Source organism: Bos mutus, chromosome 19 (genome assembly GCF_027580195.1).
Source record: "Bos mutus isolate GX-2022 chromosome 19, NWIPB_WYAK_1.1, whole genome shotgun sequence".
NCBI classification, from domain to species: domain Eukaryota; kingdom Metazoa; phylum Chordata; class Mammalia; order Artiodactyla; family Bovidae; genus Bos; species Bos mutus.
The window spans coordinates 52,469,891-52,484,297 of NC_091635.1; the positions used below are offsets into that span (position 1 = coordinate 52,469,891).

Consider the following 14,407-nt stretch of genomic DNA (forward strand, 5'->3'; position numbering starts at 1 on the left):
TGACAAAAGTTTAATTTTCTCGATAAAGGACACTTGTATATGTTTGAAAGGAGAGGTGCTAAAGCCAGGTCAGTGGAAAGGGCTAAGATCATAGAGGATGGAATTGGGAGCGCATGTGGAATGAGGGGCTTCCAAGGTGACGCTAGTGGTAAAGAACCCACCTGCCAATGCAGGAGATATAAGAGATGCAGGTTTAATCCCTGGGTGGGGAAGATCCCCCTCGATCCCCTGGAGGAGGGCATGGCGACACCAAGATCTCATAGCCAGACATGGGTTCAGCAGATGATGTTGATGCTTTCACTTTGAGAAACACTGGTGGGAAAAGCATTCATTTGTACTTTTGAAATAAAGGAGAAGCTAAATTGTTTTCCTATAAGAAGAATGGGTGTGATTGGATTAGGATCGTGGTTCTCAATTCTTTTTTTTTTTTTTTTCGTGGTTCTCAATTCTGTAAAACCTTCAGTTCAGTTCAGTCGCTCAGTCGTGTCCGACTCTTTGCGACCCCATGAATCGCAGCACGCCAGGCCTCCCTGTCCATCACCAACTCCCGGAGTTCACTCAGACTCACGTCCATCGAGTCAGTGATGCCATCCAGCCATCTCATCCTCTGTCGTCCCCTTCTCCTCTTGCCCCACAGCATCAGAGTCTTTTCCAATGAGTCAACTCTTCTCATGAGGTGGCCAGAGTACTGGAGTTTCAGCTTTAGCATCATTCCTTCCAAAGAAATCCCAGGGCTGATCTCCTTTAGAATGGACTGGTTGGATCTCCTTGCAGTCCAAGGGACTCTCAAGAGTCTTTTCCAACACCACAGTTCAAAAGCATCAATTCTTTGGTGCTCAGCTTTCTTTATAGTCCAACTCTCACATCCATACATGACCACTGGAAAAACCATAGCCTTGACTAGACGGACCTTTGTTGGCAAAGTAATGTCTTTGCTTTTCAATATGCTATCTAGGTTGGTCATAACTTTTCTTCCAAGGAGTAAGCATCTTTTAATTTCATGGCTGCAGTCACCATCTGCAGTGATTTTGGAGCCCCAAAAATAAAGTCTGACACTGTTCCCACTGTTTCCCCATCTATTTCCCATGAAGTGATGGGAACAGATGCCGTGATCTTTGTTTTCTGAATGTTGAGCTTTAAGCCAACTTTTTACTCTCCACTTTGACTTTCATCAAGAGGCTTTTTAGTTCCTCTTCACTTTCTGCCATAAGGGTAGTGTCATCTGTAAAACCTTAGGGTCCCTTTTTACAACAAATAGTAATATTTCCTTTACTGTTCATAGTATATTCATGGAAAATATGAATATTCAAGATGTTCCTAGAAAATGTAAGTTATGTAAGTTCCCCCACAATTGATGTAAATGTTCTAACTGTAATATAAAGGAGAAATAAAATATTATAATAAAGTGTTTTAATATGTAAATGCTTGGCCTGGCTACCCAAGGAAGCTGAAATGTCCCCACAAACTTTAAAAATCACCCCTTGAGAGCAGTGGCATAGTCACTGAGAAGCACTGGTTTAGGTGGAGGTTTAAAACATCAGGGTAGAGGGGACTGAAAAGATGTGCATAAGAAGAATGCCAAATGGCAGTGATGTGACTGCAGTTCGCATGAAGTTGGGGTAGAAGGATCACAACTTCCTCCAGCAGTGCTGGGGAGAACAAGAGTAGGATCTAGGACCACATGCAGTAAGTGTGCTCTGCTGCAGCGGGAGGAAGATGAAGTGGCTGAGGGGCTAGTGGGTCACGTGGTATTAAGAGTCTGAAGAATCTAGTGAACTGAAAGGTCAGACTCCCCTCTGTCAATAAGTAGTCAGGAGGCAAGAGAAACTTACCTTGGTTCAAAACATAAAATGCTGGGAGAATAGAACAGCAAAAAAACAGGTTTTATATATCTATATATAACTTAGCCAAACACAGAGATGAGGAGAAAGGAAAAATCCAGAGGGCAAAGGTAGGAATGGACTCATTCTCAGAGGAGGATGCGGGATGTTAACAGAGCAGGGGCAGGAGATAAAGCCTGGGTGAGGCCTGCGCTCAGTGAGGGATCTGACTAGCTGTTTCCTCTTCATTCTGCACAAACTGATTCTGCAAGGAGAAGCTTATCTCGAATCGTGCAGCATGAACACCGGAGTCCAACGTCAAGCCCGTAGCCAAGATACTCTCGAGTCGGATGCCCGGCTCCTCTCCCTGGGCTGGTCTGAAGCGTTGGGAGCCAGGCAAGGATGAAGTCGACTGACGACTAAAAAACTCCTCCGCGTGGGAGTGCCCCATGGGACTCCACACTGGGAGATCCGGAGACCTTCAGTTAGCCCGCCTTGGGACGCGATGGGTTTCTGTCGGGAAAGGATCCGGGCGCGGCGAGTTGTTGGAGGAAGCGGCCGGCAGGGGGCGCGGGCCGCGAGGCGGCGGTGGTGTAGGTACACGGATGGCTCAGGGCGTTTGGAACGGCGTTCCCCGGAAATACGGGCTTATCTATTAATATAAAATATATGTTAACATATAGTTCGAAAATATGTTTATTTGGATCGCTAAGATAAAGACCATTTGGAGTCGTTTCAGGAGTGACCCAGACCTTATTATAGTGGTGCATGCAGCAGCGGGTAGTGCCAAGGTCGGCCTCGGGGAAGATAACCAGGGTCAGGTGGTTTTCCCGGGGCGAGGCTCATCCATTGTACCCCAGATGTGCTGACCCCAGCCAGTTCCCCAGATGTGGAGAACTCGGTTGCAGAATTTGTGGTAGTGGGGGACTGTGTTGGTGCTTTCCCCTGTCCTCTTGGTATCTTAAATCGTTCAAGATGTTTTCTAAAAAGGATCTAGTGGCTCATCTCTAATGCTGAAGGGGTTATCACATAAGGTAGGTGGGTAGTGGTGAGTATGATACGCGGACGTAGTGAAATAGAGATCTTAAATACTAAACCACTATGAAACATTCTTCTGCCAAGTACAGGTTTTTTGGGTTTTGTCAGGATTATTTATTTAACTTCAGCTGTCTGAGCTTTAGGATCTGGGTTTACCTGAATGGTTTTGAACGTTTTTAGTTTTGGAGTGTTACAATATCTCAAATTTTTTTAGGCTGGTTATATTTTGCAGTGTGATATACCATTTTGGGTGTATGGGGATAAGAAGAAAATGTTATTAAAACTATTTTCAGTTATTTTAGCCTTTTATATGTGGTTACCAAAACTTGTAAAATTACACGTTGTTCACATTATATTCTGTTGGACGTCGTTTCTCCCTTATTTTGAAAAAGTCTCAGGAGGTCTTGCTGTGTTACTTCTATAACATGCTGCCCCTTCCTGGAATGCCCTGCCTTCCCTCATCAGTCTTTGACATTCTGCTCTCTCTTGTTGCAGCTGCCTGGGATCCACCCAAACTGCCACAGAACCTAAGATGGACTTAAACATTACTGTAGGCACAGTGCTGCATAAGGCACTTCTTTTAAAATCAGAAGAAGAAAAGATGAATTTTTAGGTGGAAAAATGTATATAGCAACGTCATCTTTTTATATTAATAGGTTTTTCATGGCGGAAGGGCCCACAAAGGCAAGGGTGTACAGGATCCTTCAGTCATAATGTGGTCCTTAGCCCTTTGATTAGTGCCCATTACTCTTTCCCTCTAATTCTGGCAGGTCTGTTTCCTCTACAGTTTGTGGAAGGGAGACTCTATCTCCACATGATTACTCTTAGTATCTCCAGTGCCTTAGGCTAGTCGCTGGCACCTTAAGTTTAGGGGGCTGTAAGTGACTAGTTACATATAAGTAACAGCTTGAGAACAGGTTTTTGGTTTTGTTTTTTTTCATCATTAGTAGCACTCATAGAAACTCATGGATACCTTGTGAATGTTGAAAATACTGGAGTAGGCAATGTGGTCATCAGAAATAAAGTTCCCATGAGGATTTATTGTATAACACAGGGAAGTCCACTCAATACTGTGTAATGGCATATATGGGAAAAGAATCTCTAAAAGAGTGGATCTATGTATATGTATTACTGATTCACTTTGCTCTACAGTATAAACTAATACAACATTATAAATCAACTATATACCAATAAAATTTAAAAAAAGAAAGAAAAAGACTTCCTCACCATAGCAAAAAGAGCCTTAGAACGTCTATGAAATCATACCTTGGGGGACACAGTCATAGAGGACTCAGAGCTGTGGTCAGCCTGGCATTCATGGAAACAGCAATACCATGGAAACAGCACACCATCTGGAATGAAATTAGGATGGTAGATCAATAATGAAATTATAACATATAACTGAGGTGGGCTGGGTCACACTTTGTGGATGACAGTATCTAGCAGGTGTCTAAGTAGAGTGACTGTGGTTTATACTGCAGAGCCCTGTGGATGGGAAATGTATAAAACCAGGGCCAGTGTGCATCTCAAGTGCCTCAGAATGGGTTTGCTCCCCAAAACATAGGGTGTGTGTGTGTCGAGTGTCTATAGAGTTGCTCAAGCTGGTAATAGACATTTAGATTCAGTTGTCAGCACCATGGACTTCTTAACTATCAGACCTGCTCAGTGAGCTTATATAACAAAAGGCAGCTTTCAAAAATTACTGCCACACATCATATTTCTGAACACACTCTCTCCTTGACTCCCATGAGGCAAAGATATGAGTGGAAATTCAGAGATGGGTGAGACTCACAGACTGAGGGCCATGTCTGTTGGGACAGAACATCTTAGCTGGCAGAGGCAGCCGTGATCTGAGAGAGGTGGGTGGGTGTGCTGGTGCTGCCCCTCCCCAGGAGTGCAGGAATGCGCCAAACACCTGCTCTGCTGAGGGGCGGGCTGTGCCTCTCCACCCTGGCTTATTTGGGGCCTGAGTTAGTTGGTCACTGAGTTGTTTTATTCTGTGTGTCAATATATTAATATGTATATATACAGACACACACACACACACACACACAGACATATATTCACTATAATTATTATTGTTCATGTTCAGTTGCCCAGTCATGTCCAACTCTTTGCCATCCCATGGACTGCAGCACCAGGCTTCCCTGTCCTTCACCAACTCCCGGAGCTTGCTCAAACTCATGTCCATTGAGTTGGCAATGCCATCCAACCATCTCATCCTCTGTTGTCCTCTTCTTCTAGCCTCAGTCTTTCCCAGCATCAAGGTCTTTTCCAGTGAGTCGGCTCTTTGCATCAGGTGGCCAGAGTAATGGAGCTTTGGCTTCTTCAGCATCTCGCTCCAATGAATACTCAGGGTCGATTTCCTTTAGGATTGATTGGTGTGATCTTGCAGTCCAAGGGACTCTCAAGAGTCTTCTCCAACACCACAGTTCAAAAGCATTAATTCTTCGGTGCTCAGGCTTCTTTATAGTACAACTCTCTCATCCATACATGACCACTGGAAAGTAATGTCTCTGCTTTTAAATACACTGTCTATGTTTGTCATAGCTTTTCTTCCAAGGAGCAAGCGTCTTTTAATTTCATGGTCTATCATTGTTTCCCCATCTATTTGCCATTAAGGATGGGACCAGATAACATGATCTTTGTTTTTGGAATGTTGAGTTTTAAGCCAGTTTTTTTCACTTTATCATCTTCATCAAGAGGCTCTTTAGTTCCTATTTGTTTCCTGACATTAGGGTGGTGTCATATCTGAGGTTGTTGATATTTCTCCTGGCAATCTTGATTCCAGCTTGAGTGAGCTTCATTCAGCCTGGCATTTCGAATGATGTACTCTGCATAGAAGTTAAATAAGCAAAGTGACAATATACAGCCTTGATGTACTCCTTTTCCTATTTGGAACTAGTCTGTTGTTCCATGTCCAGTTCTAACTGTTGCTTCCTGACCCGCATATAGGTTTCTCAAGAGGCATGTCAGGTGGTCTGGTATTCCCATCTCTTTCAGAATTTTCCAGTTTCTTGTGATCCACACAGTCAAAGACTTTGGCATAGTCAATAAAGCAGAAGTAGATGTTTTTTTCTGGAACTCTCTTGCTTTCTCGATGATCCAGCGGATGTTGGCAATTTGATCTCTGGTTCCTCTGCCTTTTCTAAAACCAGCTTGAACATCTGGAAGTTCACAGTTCACGTATTGCTGAAGCCTGGCTTGGAGAATTTTGAGCGTTACTTGACTAGCGTGTGAGATGAGTGCAATCATGCGGTAGTTTGAGCATTCTTTGGCATTGCCTTTCTTTGGGATTGGAATGAAAACTGACCTTTTCCAGTCCTGTGGCCACTGCTGAGTTTTCCAAATTTGCTGGCATATTGAGTGTACTAATAATTATCATTGTTCTGAGAGGGTAAAATCAAGCACAGATACCTAAAATATGGTAGAGTCACAATTTGAACCTAAGTCTATCTGATGCTAAAGCCTGTGTTTAGAACTAAATATGGTGCCACATATTTCTTATAGTGGTTCCACCAGGACTTGGTCTTCTCATTATGAAGAAAAAAGGAGTCTAACAATATTATTGAAAGTCTGCCTCCTGTATTTCACAACCTGTTACACTGATATCATTTCAGTGCGCTTCTTTTCAGTGCTTTTCCTTAAGGATATACATTTTTACAAAACTGCAGTCATGGTATACATACCATTTCATATCTTTTTTTCCTCTTAACCTTTTGTCTTTCATGTTGTTCATTATAATATAATGTGTCTTTCATGTTCTTACTATTGTATGTTTAATACTCCATTTCCCTGCTGCTTTGATTCTAGGATTTGGGGGTGATTTTGATTTTTTGTAATAATATAATAAATACCATGTGCATAGGGCACTGTCTTTCTCTTACTTTCTACAGTTAAATGACATTTACCATTCAAAATGTACGAACATACTTTGGGCAATAGATGTATATAATTAGGGTTAAAGTTTCCCTGAGCCACCAGGGAAACCCAATATTATAGTCATGTTTCCGAGTATGTAGGAAAAACACATTAATCCATTCTTGTGTGTTATACTAACATATGTTACTTTGCATTTTGATTCATTTCCTTTAAGCATCTTAAATGCTTTTCTGTATTTTCCTGATTCCCTACAGGGGAAATTTTATCACTATTATAATAATTAAAAATACTCTCCCAAAATACAAAACAAAGCACTTAAAAAATCATACAGACTAAGAGGAAAATAACTGCCAAGAGGTTGCAAAATATGCCACTCCCAACTGTGTCACTGTGGCATAAGGATTATTTTTAAGCCAGAAGCATTGAAAAACAGCAAATATGTAAAAAGAGTGGTCTGGCCTCCCTTTCTAACACAGGGGAAAGAAATATTTCAGAGAAGAGGGATAACGCCCAGAGATTTCTGCACAAACAGGTCTTGTTAAAATCATTATCTTTTTTAACCTCCCCATGTATGCTACTTGCTTCTCCACAATTGTCTCTCTTTTGTTCAACTTAATATAAAAACATTTAGGTTTCCACTTCTTTGGGTCTTCATTTCCTTATGAGGGCTCTTGTGTCAGATAAACTTAAGTTAAATAAATTAGTATGGTTTGTCCTGTTAAATTGTGTATTCCAATGTAATTTTCAGGCTGGGCCAGAGACTCTAATAGAATAGAGGTAAAGGTTTGCCTCCCGCACACTACTAAACCCTTGACACTATAGTTGCTGCAGAGTTGTTTTGCCCAGAGCGCCTAGCTAGCAAGGGTAGAAAGGAAAACACAGTGCCTTGTCCATTTTCGCTGTCTAAAAAGAACAGAGGAGCACTTGCTTTGTTACTCAATCCAGGCCAGATGCTGCTTGCCTTTGCGCTGAGAACTGCAAGACTTGAATCTTGTAGAAGTCGGATTTGTGCCCCAAAGACACGGACACCTGTCCAGGAGAGCAGTGGCTTGGGTGGGGTGGCAAGGCTGGAGGTCGCATTTGACGCGCATTCTGTTCAGCTCTCACAGAAACCCTGTGAGGCAGGGAGTATTATTCCCACTTTACACTTTTGGGAAACGGTGATTGAGAGAGACTTGCGGGTATCACCTAGTTACAGAGTGGTGCGGCGATTCAGACTCAGCAACCAATCTTGCTACCCTCTTCCACTGAGGGCCGCGCCCCCGCCGTGCCCTGCTCTGCCCTCCGCACGCTGCTCGGACTCCACCCCCGTAACGAAGCTCCACCGAATTTTGCGTCTGTCTGCGAAGACGAAGAATTGAAAAATCTCAGCTACACTTGGTCTTTGGGGTCGGGCGCCAGGCAGAACTAGAACGAACTAGACGCTTGTCAAAAAGCAGTGACGTCAAATGACAAGTGACAAGAGGTGGGGATATGTAGATGAGGGGCGCGGTGGCTGCTGTCTCGATTTCATTTTTCGCCGGGTAGAATTTCCCCTGAACGTCCAAAGGATGTATCTTGGTCACTGTCATATAAATAGTCCTTCAGTTTCCCATCGAAGGCCGAAAGAGCTTGGAATATAATTGACCATAACTCTGTAGTGTGCTGAGTTCGAGGGTGACGTCCCAGACAAAAGTTCCAACTCATACTTACCTGGCAGGGGAGATACCATGATCACGAAGGTGGTTTTCCCAGGGCGAGGCTTATCCATTGCACTCCGGATGTGCTGACCCCTGCGATTTCCCCAAATGTGGGAAACTCGACTGCATAATTTGTGGTAGTGGGGGACTGCGTTCGCGCTTTCCCCTGGCATGATTTGTGAAAGGAAAGACATAGATTCTTATTGTGCAGCTTTGATGTACCTATCTAGTGTTTTGTAGTTTTGGGTTTCCTGAGGCTCAAACGATGCACATTTTCTCCTGCAGCAATGTGGAAAACCTGATTTGGACTTCCTTTGTGGCTCAGCTGGTAAAGGATTTGCTTGTAATGCGGAGTCTTGGGTTTGATCCCTGGTTTGGGTCATTCTCTTGGAAAGGGGACAGGTTCAGATCAGATCAGTAACTCAGTCGTGTCCGACTTTTTGCGACCTCACAGCACGCCAGGCCTCCCTGTCCCATCACCAACTCCCGGATGCCATCCAGCCATCTCATCCTCTGTCGTCCCCTTCTCCTCTTGCCCCCGATCCCTCCCAGCATCAGAGTCTTTTCCAATGAGTCAACTCTTCTCATGAGGTGGCCAAAGTACTGGAGTTTCAGCTTTAGCATCATTCCTTCCAAAGAAATCCCAGGGCTGATCTCCTTCAGAATGGACTGGTTGGATCTCCTTGCAGTCCAAGGGACTCTCAAGAGTCTTCTCCAATACCACAGTTCAAAAGCATCAGTTGTTTGGTGCTCAGCTTTATTCACAGTCCAACTCTGATATCCATACGTGACCACTGGAAAAACCATAGCCTTGACTAGACGGACCTTTGTTGGCAAAGTAATGTCTCTGCTTTTGAATATGCTATCTAGGTTGGTCATAACTTTCCTTGCAAGGAGTAAGCATCTTTTAATTTCATGGCTGCAGTCACCACCTGCAGTGATTTTGGAGCCCAGAAAGATAAAGTCTGACACTGTTTCCACTGTTTCCCCATCTATTTCCCATGAAGTGATGGGACCAGATGCCATAATCTTAGTTTTCTGAATGTTGAGCTTGAAGCCAACTTTTTCACTCTCCTCTTTCACTTTCATCAAGAGGCTTTTTAAAGTTCCTCTTCACTTTCTACCACAAGGGTGGTGTCATCTGCATATCTGAGGTTATTGATATTTCTCCCGGCAATCTTGATTCCAGCTTGTGTTTCTTCCAGTCCAGCGTTTCTCATGATGTACTCTGCATATAAGTTAAATAAGCAAAGTGACAATATACAACCTTGACGAACTCCTTTTCCTATTTGAAACTAGTCTGTTGTCCCATGTCCAGTTCTAACTGTTGCTTCCTGACCTGCATACAGATTTCTCAAGAGGCAGATCAGGTGGTCTGGTATTCCCATCTCTTTCAGAATTTTCCACAGTTTATTGTGATCCACACAGTCAAAGGCTTTGGCATAGTCAATAAAGCAGCAATAGATGTTTGTCTGGAACTCTCTTGCTTTTTCCATGATCCAGCGGATGTTGGCAGTTTGATCTCTGGTTCCTCTGCCTTTTCTAAAACCAGCTTGAACATCTGGAAGTTCACGGTTCACGTATTGCTGAAGCCTGGCTTGGAGAATTTTGAGCATTACTTGATTAGCGTATGAGATGAGTGCAATCATGCGGTAGTTTGAGCATTCTTTGGGATTGGAATGAAAACTGACCTTTTCCAGTCTTGTGGCCACTGCTGAGTTTTCCAAATTTGCTGGCATATTGAGTGCAGCACTTTCACAGCATCATCTTTCAGGATTTGGAATAGCTCAACTGGAATTCCATCACCTCCACTAGCTTTGTTCGTAGTGATGCTTTCTAAGGCCCACTTGACATCACATTCCAGGAGTGATCACACCATCGTGATTATCTGGGTCGTGAAGATCTTTTTTGTACAGTTCTTCTGTGTATTCTTGCCATCTCTTCTTAATACCTTCTGCTTCTGTTAGGTCCATACCGTTTCTGTCCTTTATCGAACCCATCTTTGCATGAAATGTTCCTTTGGTATCTCTGATTTTCTTGAAGAGATTCCTAGTCTTTCCCATTCTGTTGTTTTCGTCTATTTCTTTGCATTGATCCCTGAAGAAGGCTTTCTTATCTCCCCTTGCTATTCTTTGGAACTCTGCATTCAGATGCTTATATCTTTCCTTTTCTCCTTTGCTTTTCGCTTCTCTTCTTTTCACAGCTATTTGTAAGGCCTCCCCAGACAGCCATTTTGCTTTTTTGCATTTCTTTTCCATGGGGATGGTCTTGATCCCTGTCTCCTGTACAATGTCACGAACCTCATTCCATAATTCATCAGGCAGTCTATCTATCAGATCTAGGCCCTTAAATCTATTTCTCACTTCCACTGTATAATCATAAGGGATTTGATTTAGGTCATACCTGAATGGTCTAGTGGTTTTCCCTACTTTCTTCAATTTAAGTCCGAATTTGGCAATAAGGAGTTCATGGTCTGAGCCACAGTCAGCTCCTGGTCTTGTTTTTGCTGACTGTATTGAGCTTCTCTATCTTTGACTGCAAAGTATATAATCAATCTGATTTCGGTGTTGACCATCTGGTGATGTCCATGTATAGAGTCTTCTCTTGTGTTGTTGGAAGAGGGTGTTTGTTATGACCAGTGCATTTTCTTGGCAAAACTCTCTTAGTCTTTGCCCTGCTTCATTCCGTATTCCAAGGCCAAATTTGCCTGTTTTCTTGACTTCCTACTTTTGCATTCCAGTCCCCTATAATGAAAAGGACATCTTTTTTGGGTGTTAGTTCTAAAAGGTCTTGTAGATCTTCATAGAACCGTTCAACTTCAGCTTCTTCAGCATTACTGGTTGGGGCATAGACTTGGATTACTGTGATATTGGATGGTTTGCCTTGGAAACGAACAGAGATCATTCTGTCGTTTTTGAGATTGCATCCAAGTACTGCATTTCGGACTCTTTTGTTGACCATGATGGCCACTCCATTTCTTCTGAGGGATTCCTGCCCGCAGTAGTAGATATAACGGTCATCTGAGTTAAATTCACCCATTCCAGTGCATTTCAGTTCGTTGATTCCTAGAATGTCAGCATTCACTCTTGCCATCTCTTGTTTGACCACTTCCAATTTGCCTTGATTCATGGACCTGACATTCCAGGTTCCTATGCAATATTGCTCTTTATAGCATCGGACCTTGCTTCTATCACCAGTCCCATCCACAGCTGGGTATTCTTTTTGCTTTGGCTCCATCCCTTCATTCTTCCTGGAGTTATTTCTCCACTGATCTCCAGTAGCATATTGGGCACCTACTGACCTGGGGAGTTTCTCTTTCAGTATCCTATCATTTTGCCTTTTCATACTGTTCATGGGGTTCTCAAGGCAAGAATACTGAAGTGGTTTGCCATTCCCTTCTCCAGTGGACCACATTCTGTCAGATCTCTCCACCATGACCCACCCGTCTTGGGTTGCCCCACGGGCGTGGCTTAGTTTCATTGAGTTAGACAAGGCTGTGGTCCTAGTGTGATTAGATTGACTAGTTTTCTGTGAGTATGGTTTCAGTGTGTTTGCCAGGTTACTCCACTCTAACTCTGGCCTGGAGAATTCCATGGACTATAAAGTTGCAAAGAGATGGACACGACTGAGCGACTTTCACTTCACTTAGAAGCAAGGCAGCAGTCGATTTCTGGTATCAAGTGAGGAATATTATGTGGATAGACATCTGCTGGGCTAATCCATGCACTTTCAAAGAGCTGAATTCAACCTCTTGTGTGGCTCTGCTGGTAAAGAATCTGCCAGCAATGCTAAAGACCTGGATTCCATTCCTGGACTGGGAAGATCCTCTGGAGCAGCAAAAAGGCTACCCACTCCTGTATTCTGGCCTGGAGTATTCCATCGACTGTATAGCTCTTGGGGTCACAGAGTCAAACACAACTGAATGAGTTTTTAAAAAATGGTTTAAAAGTAAGCTTTCACTATTCTAGGAATGAAATGGGCTGTTTTCTTTATTCTGTGGGAAAGACTGTAGAAGGCGATTTCTATACATTTTGGCTTTATGGTCCCCTTTCTGTGTTTTCAAAACCAGTAATTTTTCATCTGCTGCCATCAACCTTCCATCCACCACCTTTTATTTTTTCCAGATGAGAAAGCTCCTTTTATTGGGGTGGAAATGATGCACCAAACTAGTCCCTGATAAAAATACTTAGATCTTCAAGATATGGAGATGATACTTAACTATAATGATCAAAATCATCACATGGATCACAGCCTTATGTAAATCAGTGAAGCTATGAGCCATGCTCTGGAAGGCCACACAAGATGGCCAGGTCATAGTGGAAAGTTATGACAAAATGTGGTCCACTGGGGAAAGGAATGGCAAACTCCTTCAGCCTTCTTGCTGAACTCCATGAACAGTATGAAAAGACAAAAAGATAGGACACTGAAAGATGAACTCCCCAGGTTGGTAGGTGTACAATATGCTACTGGGGAAGAGTGGAGAAATAGCTCCAGAAGGAAGGAAAAGGCTAAGCCACGAAATTAAAAGACACACTCCTTGGAAGCAAAGTTGTGACAAACCTATACAGCGTATTTAAGACCAGAGAGATCACTTTGCTGACAAAGTTCTGTATAGTCAAAGCTATGAGTTTTCCAGTAGTCATGTATGGATGGATGTGAGAGTTGGACCATAAAGAAAGCTGAGTGCCGAAAAATTGATGCTTTCGGACTGTGGTGCTGGAGAAGACTCTTGAGACAGCAAAGAGATCAAACCAGTGGATACGAAAGGAAATCAACTCTGAGGATTCATTGGAAGGACTGATGGTGAAGCTGAAGCTCCAGTCCTTTGGCCACCTGATGCAAAGAGCTGACTCATTAGAAAAGACCCTGATGCTGGGAAAGATTGAAGGCGGGAGGAGAAGGGGACGACAGAGGATGAGATGATTGGATGGCATCACCAACTCAATGGACGTGAGTTTGAGCAATTTCTGGGAGATAGTGAAGGACAGGGAAGCCTGGCATGCTGCAGTCCATGGAGTTGGTGCCTTAGCAACTGAACAAGATTGGGAAGAGCTGACTTCTCCCACTTATTCAAGCTCAGAGCAAGGTCTGGGCAGAGTAAGTCCCTGTGGAACGTGTGACAAGGCGAAGTGTTTGAGACCTGGACCAGCAGATGGGAACCAAGAGAAGAGCCCCCACCCATGAGGACCAGCTGCAGCAGGACCCTGAATCTAGACCCTCGGAAAGAGGCTCCAGTTTTCCAGAGGACTAGGCAGCAAGAGGGAGAAGGCAATGGCAACCCACTCCAGTACTCTTGGCCTGGAAAATCCCATGGGCGGAGGGGCCTGGTGGGCTGCAGTCCATGGGGTCGCTAGGAGTCGGACACGACTGAGCAACTTCACTTTATTTTTTCACTTTCATGCATTGGAGAAGGAAATGGCAACCCACTCCAGTGTTCTTGCCTGGAGAATCCAAGGGACTGGGGAGCCTGGTGGGCTGCCGTCTATGGGGTCGCACAGAGTCGGACACGACTGAAGCGACTTAGCAGCAGCAGCAGCAGCAGCAGGGAGCAAGAGGACGGGGGAGCTGAAGGAGGAGGCAGCGAATAACAATTTATTTGTTAAAAAAAAAAAATACACCTACCAACATCACACTAGTGGGTCTGACATCCCCTTAAATCATAAGTTGGTAAACTTACAACATCAATAAAAACACAAGGAAAATAAATACATTGGCTTTATCATATTGGAAGTGGTGTGAACGGTGGGACGTGGGCAGACCGGCGGGCAGGCAAGGAGCAGACAGCACAGGAAGCGTCTGAGTGGGACCGTGAGTCTCAAGGGTCCTCGTCTCAGTCGTCCCAGTCCTGGCTGTAGATCCGTGGGATCTTGCACGGGGACGCCCAGCTCTCAGCCTCGAGGTTCACTTGCTCCTGGTCTGTCTTTTCGGCGGCATTCTTTTTGTCTCGTTGCTGTTGTAGGTAGCGCAAAAGAATGTTTGTTTTTTCTG

The 14,407-nt window shown here is 43.8% G+C and overlaps 1 non-coding gene and 1 pseudogene across 1 annotated transcript; both read left to right on the forward strand.

Annotated features, from left to right (window-relative positions):
* Positions 1-2,614: 2,614 nt before the first annotated feature.
* On the forward strand, positions 2,615-2,768 carry LOC138984037 (U1 spliceosomal RNA; annotated as a pseudogene).
* Positions 2,769-8,424: 5,656 nt separating this feature from the next.
* Positions 8,425-8,588, forward strand: LOC138984028 (U1 spliceosomal RNA). Its single transcript, XR_011461388.1, has one exon. It is a non-coding gene; the product is annotated as a U1 spliceosomal RNA (small nuclear RNA).
* The last annotated feature ends 5,819 nt before the right edge of the window (positions 8,589-14,407 follow it).